Here is a 7,184-nt window from a genome sequence, read left to right on the forward strand (position 1 = left end):
GCAGTAACACCCCGTGAGTAAACTTCCACGGCGGTGAGGTATATTTATATTAATAAATCAGAGTATTTTTGTTTACAGAAAATAAATAGAGAATAAATAGGAAAGCCTAAAATAGAGAATAAATAGGAAAGCCTAAAATAGAGAATAAATAGGAAAACCTAAAATTAATCAGGCTCCACTACCTAACAATTCTCCCACTTGGAGACTGACTCAGTCATCCAAAAAATACATTCTCAAAAAAAATCTCTTCATCATCAACATCTTTACCGCACCGCAACATCTGTAGCAACAACTACAGAAGACTAACCGAGGTTTTACATAACCTCAGTTTCCCAACATCAACACATTTCGTCAACATGTCTGCCGGGTTCTTTGCACCCTCTATCTTCTCCAAGCACATATCACCATCCTCCACTGCCCTGCGAGTGAAATGGTATCGCCTTCTGATGTGCTTTGTCTTCGAATGATAGACTGGATTTTTCACCAACTGTATGGCACTCTGGCTATCTGAGTAAAGAATCTTCTCGCTCTGCTTCTTGCCCAATTCCTCAAGATAATCTGCCAGCCATATCATCTCTTTCCCAGCTTCAGCTATTGCCACATACTCAGCTTCAGTAGATGAAAGAGAAACACACTTCTGAAGCCTGGACATCCAACTCACTGCTGTTCCACCTATGGTGTAAATGTACCCGGATGTACTCTTGCTCGAGTCAACATCCCAACCAAGATCAACATCCACAAAACCCTGTCGAGTCACCTTGCCTTTGCCAAAACAAAGTGAAGTACTAGATGTACCTCTCAGATATCTCAGAAGCCACTTCACAGCTTCCCAATGCTCTTTTCCAGGGTTGTCCATGTACCTGCTAACAACTCCCACTGCATGTGCTATATCACGTCTAGTGCAGACTATAGCATACATCAAACTCCCAACTGCTGAAACATATGGAACAAGTGCCATATGATCACGCTCCTCGGCAGTCTTGGGGGACTGCTCCTTTGACAATTTAAAGTGATTTGCCAATGGAGTAGTCCTGGGTTTAGTATCATTAACCCTGAATCTGCTCAGCACCTTCTCAATGTACAACTCCTGAGATAGATTTAAAGTGCCAGCAGATCTATCCCGAGAAATCTTCATCCCCAAAATCTGCTTCGCTAGACCCAAATCTTTCATCTCAAACGCTGCAGACAACCTTGTCTTCAGATTGTTAATCTCCCTCATACTAGATCCTACAATCAACATATCATCCACATACAAGAGTAGAAAGACATATGAATCAGTGTATTTCTTGAAGTAACAACAAGGATCCTTTTCAGCTTTGCAGAATCCACTCTTGGTCATGAAGGAGTCAAACTTCTTGTACCACTGCCTTGGTGCTTGCTTTAGTCCGTACAAGAGGTGAGCTTGCACACCTTGTGTTCCTTGCCTGGAACCACAAATCCTTCCGGTTGCTGCATATAGATCTCTTTGTCCAGATCTCCATGTAAAAACGCTGTTTTTACATCCATTTTCTCTAGATGCAAATTCTCCAATGAAACAATACTCAACAGAATTCGAATAGAGGTTAACTTCACAACATGAGAGAATATTTCAGCATAATCAATACCTTTCCTTTGTGAATTTTCTTTTACCACTAAACGAGCCTTGAACCTTCTTTTGCCATCTGGTTCAGTCCTGATTCTGAACACCCACTTGTTCAGCAAAGCTCTCTTCCCTGCAGGTAACTCAGTCAACAACCATGTGTCGTTCTTCTCAAGTGACCTCATCTCATTATCCATGGCTTGCTCCCACTTGATCGAATCCTCCACCTGTAGGGCCTCATCAAAAGACTCTGGTTCCCCCTCATAAGTCAGCAATAGATAGTGTAATGAAGGTGAATACCTATCTGGTGCCCTGATGGTTCTGGATGATCTCCTTAACACCTGCTCAGGTGTAACATGCTCCACTTCAGATTCTTCAGTAGGAGTTGGTTGAGTATCTTCTTCGACATCTCTGGGGTTACTTTTCTCCAACTAAACCTCAACTCCCAGTTGCTTTGTAATCTCTAGAACCTTCTGCTCTCTGTTCTTGTACAGGACAGACTCATCAAATGTCACGTCACAATGTCTCAGGATCTTTCTGTTCTTGTCATCCCAAAACCTGTAACCAAACAAATCAGAACCATAGCCTATGAAGTAACACTTCACAGCCTTGGCATCAAGCTTGTCTCTCTTTTCTGGATCAACATGAACATAAGTAGTGCAACCAAAAGTCCTCAAGTGTGAGTACTTGAGTTCTTTTCCTGTCTACACCTCCTCTGGAATCTTGAACCCTAAAGGAACTGATGGTCCCCTGTTGATCAAGTATGCAGCTGTGCTCACAGCATCCGCCCAAAGTGTTTTTGGCAGCCCACAGTGTATCCTCATACTCCTTGCACGCTCCTTCAATGTTCTGTTCATCCTCTCAGCAATTCCATTCTGACTTGCCTTACCAGGAACTGTTCTCATCAATCTGATTCCCTCAGCTGCACAGAATTCCTTGAACTCTGATTTGTCATACTCTCCTCCAATGTCAGACCTTAGGCACTTGACTTTCAAACCGGTCTGATTCTCAACTTCAGCTTTCCACTTCTTGAAAGTTGCAAACACATCTGACTTATGCTTCAAGAAGTAAACCCATACCTTCCTGCTGAAATCATCAATGAAGGTAACATAGAATCTGGATCCTCCAAGTGATGATACTGGAGATGGTCCCCAAACATCTGTATGGACCATTTCCAACTACACTTTCTTTGGCTCTCTAGGAATCTTTGTGAAGCTTTCTCTTTTCTGTTTGCCCATAACACAGCTCTCGCAAAGACCCATATCAACAGACTTCATACCCTCTAATGCTCCTTTTGCAATCAACATCTTCATTCCTTTAGCACACATGTGTCCAAGTCTGTTGTGCCACAGACATGAACCGGAAGCACCTTCAACAACAGCGGCCATTTTTATACACCCTGCAGTGGTGTACAAGGTTCCAGATTTGGTGCCACGAGCTACTACCATAGCACCTTTCACGATCTTCCACGAACCATTCCCAAACTCTGCTGCATATCCCGTGCTATCCAAGTGACCAACAGAGATCAGATTTTTCTTGATCCCAGGAATATATCTGACATCCTCCAATATCCACTGGTTTCCCGAGGTGGTCTTTATGCAAACATCCCCCTTTCCTTCAATCTCTAAGGCTTTATTGTCAGCAAGATATACTTTTCCAAAATTTCCACATTTGAAATTTTGAAACAACTCCTTGCTTGGAGACGAATTGAAAGATGCACCAGAATCCAAAATCCATGATTCAACCGGGCTGTTCACACTAAGGATTAGAGCATCCCCAATGTCCTCTACTGAATTTACAGAATCATTGTCATCTCCAAATTTCTGATTCTGTTTCTTCTTTGGCTTTGTACAGTTCGTCCGAAAGTGCCCTTTTTCTCCACAGTTCCAATAAGTCACGTTTGATCTGTTCAGGGATTTTTCTCGATTCTTTGATTTTGATCGACCATGTTGATTTTGGCCTTTCGTCTTACTTCTCCCCCTTCGATCAACGGTGAGAGAACTGCCCGATGAATCTCCCACTTCTCGTTTGCGAATACTTTCACTAAGAACAACATCACGGATTTCATCAAACTTCAGTTTCTCAGATCCACGGGAACTGCTAATCGCAGCAACAACAGTATCCCACGACTCGGGCAGAGATGACATCAAAATCAACGCCTTAATTTCATCTTTAAATTAATACCCACAGAATTGAGTTGACTCACAATCATATTGAACTCGTTTATATGATCAGAAACGGATCCATTCTCAGACATCTGTAAATTGAACAATCTACGCATCAAATATACCTTCATACATGTTTGACAGTGCCTTCAACAGACCGGACGTAGTCTTCTCCTTCACGATGTTGAACGCCACGTTTCTTGATAAAGTCAACCGGATCAACCCTAGAGCCTGGCGATCCTTGAGTTTCCACTTCTCCTCCGTCATGGATTCCGGCTTCATTCCGGTCAACGGTTCGTGAAGATCTTTCTGGTACAGATAATCTTCGATCTGCATCTTCCAGAAACTGAAATCGGATCCATCAAACTTCTCGATTCCAAGCTTCGAACTATCCATCTTCAGTGATCGTGTTGATTCTCCTTAGCTCTGATACCAGTTTTTAGGATCGAATTCATGCACACACACTAGATGAATAAAGAACATAAGAACTTTCAAGAGAAAGAGATGAGAGATCTAGAGAGAGAAAGAGAAAACCCAATATTTCGTGGTAACACCCCGTGAGTAAACTTCCACGGCGGTGAGGTATATTTATATTAATAAATCAGAGTATTTTTGGTTACAGAGAATAAATAGAGAATAAATAGGAAAGCCTAAAATAGAGAATAAATAGGAAAGCCTAAAATAGAGAATAAATAGGAAAACCTAAAATTAATCAGGCTCCACTACCTAACACAAGAATGAAAAATAAATAAACATTTGTTAAATGTAGCTTATGTCACAAGCCTGGCCATAATATAAGGAGCTGTAAATTAAAAAGTTATGTTCAATCTGAAGTAGGTGCATATGACTCTAATTTTTTTGGCAAAATTTTTTATTTAGCTGCCAATTGTATCATTTTATAAATATAAAACTAATGTATTGTACACATGCAGATTAGTAGACCAAATTCTTGACCAAGTCAAAATTGATTTCATACTTAATATGGTGTTGCGTTCAATTTTGGTTGGGCCAAGTATGGTGCCACAACTTTATTTTGTGTGATGGACATAAAAACTACTTGTTTTGTGAAGGAATTATAGTGTTGCTTCTACTTTTTATTTTTGAACATGGTGTAGTTGCTTCTTTTTTGTGTGTGAAAAGAATAGATGATGTTGTTGTAGTAATTGTTCTTATGGGGATACTAATTTGTTGGTTTTTTCAATCCATTTGTAGCTAGTATTTTTTTATTTTGTATGGATGAGCTTAAGATAAGTGTTTAAAATATAATTTATTATTTTATGCAAACATGATAGAAGTGATCAAAAACTATTTTGGCTTAATGCACTTAAGAGTAGTGCTTGGTATTGCACGAATATGATGTATAGAGAAATTATCACAAGTAAAGAAAGGTGATATGGAGGTGTTTAATAGCCATGATATTGCATCGGAGGCACCTCTATAATTGTGATGTCTTTGGTGTTGCTATACAGAGCACACATCCTAACTACTAATAATGTGCCTCATAATTGATGAAGACAATGTTCTATTAATGTCGCAGGAAATCATACACGATCTTTCAATAGGCTTTATCATTGGGTACACTTAAAAGATTTGAGATCGGAATGTGCATATGTTACAAGAAGCAATGTTCAAGTTGTGACATTTGACCAGACCGAAATTAACATACTATGAAAAGTTTATCTGGTGCTAGAAATTGAATCAATACGATTTTCTATCCTATTTCACATGATGAACGCATCAACTTCATATACATCATATTGATGGTTCGTTTTCTTGTATTTATCTACTAAGATTTTCCTATCCACAGTACACCAAGGCATATAAATTTGTCAAATGATACATGTATGGACAGAGGCCGACAATCCTATTCTTCCACTGTCACTTATTGATTAACAGGACAAATCTACTTTTCACACCAAGGAAGCTTAATATTGCACAAAGAATAGGAGAAGGATGCAGCAGATACTAAGATGGTGGTTGTCAAAATATTAGATCATGAGTCGACTGGAAATGGATCTTAGAGAGAATTTTGATAGGATCATTAAGACGATATAGCTAAAACATTATAAAGAAACTGTGTGCCTTATTTATAAGGTCAATAAATGAAATTTAGGATTATCTTCAACAGTTTCCCACAATATATTTGCCTTCAAATGACCACCTTAAATGTCATCAAAAAATATTACAACACAAGTACAAATAAAAATGAATTATAACATAGTTTCTTCGAGTCAATCATTTTTGTGCTCATTGATTATCGGCAGCTTCATTTGTTTCCACATTTTCTTCAAGCGAGACAATCCTAGTCGTTAATTTGAAATGTATACTTTGATTCTCATCATCTTATTAGACTATATTTTGTGAATGATGTTTTGTTGGAAAGACAGGAGTTTTCATCCTTTGGAACAAATCCAAGAAGGCAGAAGTTTTGTTGAAGATTTGTTCTCAATACCCTACATACGGTATAATGTTACACCAATAGCAAAATTATATTAACAGAAGAATCGTGAGTTTCTCAATTAACCACGGGCCTTGAGCTCAGCAAGACACCTTTAAAGATCATCCTGATTGACCTTCTCATGATCCTCAGAAGATATTACATTGCTGGCTGCTTGTCGAAGTCCCACGACACGTCGAGTCCATAGTCATCATCCAACTGTTGAATAAGGATACCGACCTGATCCATTGGAGTCGATAAGGAAGTACTTCCAGCTATAATACTCTCCATGAATTCAGCTTGAACCTTCATATTCACAAATTGAAGCTCGAATGACTCTATCGTCTCCGACATTTTCAGTAGATTCCCTGCGTTGACTGAAGATTCCAGTGATTTGACAATCGAGGACCTTAACTTGTTGATGGTCTTCATCTTCACCTGATTATCTAGGTGAGCAAAAAAGGCGTCCAGGACAGAGGAGAGACATAGATGGTTCATATGTTAGCTGGACTTACGGATGGCGTTCTCGGTGTAAATTATAGCGATGTCCATGTTATCTTTCTCGATGGCCTTGTTCAACTTGAATTTCTCGAACTTCTAGTCATTATCGCATTTTCATGTTTCGCGTTGCAGGATTTTAAATGTGAACATTAGAATCATGATCTGATTCATCAATTTCTTTGGGTTTACCATTTTCTAAGCTTTTGTGATGGAGTGCTTTGATGGGTTTTTTTCTAGGAAGGCGGGAGTTTTCACTCTGTGGAACTGAGCCAAGAAAACAAAGGTTTTGTTTAAAATCTTTGTATCTCAAGTGCGTTGAACATCTCTTTTTAATTTGACAGAATTGTTTTTTAAGTAGTTAGGGTTTTAGGGTGAGAGACTAAATTTGTAAGTTTTTAACATATATAAAGGACCTTTTCCATAATCTACATATATGAGGGACAAAATAAATCTATGTCCATACATCAAGGAATATTTTCATCATTTTCTCAAAAAACAATAC

At 38.9% G+C, this 7,184-nt stretch overlaps 1 pseudogene; it reads right to left on the bottom strand.

Annotated features, from left to right (window-relative positions):
- Positions 1-6,263: 6,263 nt before the first annotated feature.
- On the bottom strand, positions 6,264-6,874 carry LOC107004364 (annotated as a pseudogene).
- Between the last annotated feature and the right edge of the window lie 310 nt (positions 6,875-7,184).

This window comes from Solanum pennellii, chromosome 11, assembly GCF_001406875.1.
Source record: "Solanum pennellii chromosome 11, SPENNV200".
Lineage (NCBI taxonomy): Eukaryota > Viridiplantae > Streptophyta > Magnoliopsida > Solanales > Solanaceae > Solanum > Solanum pennellii.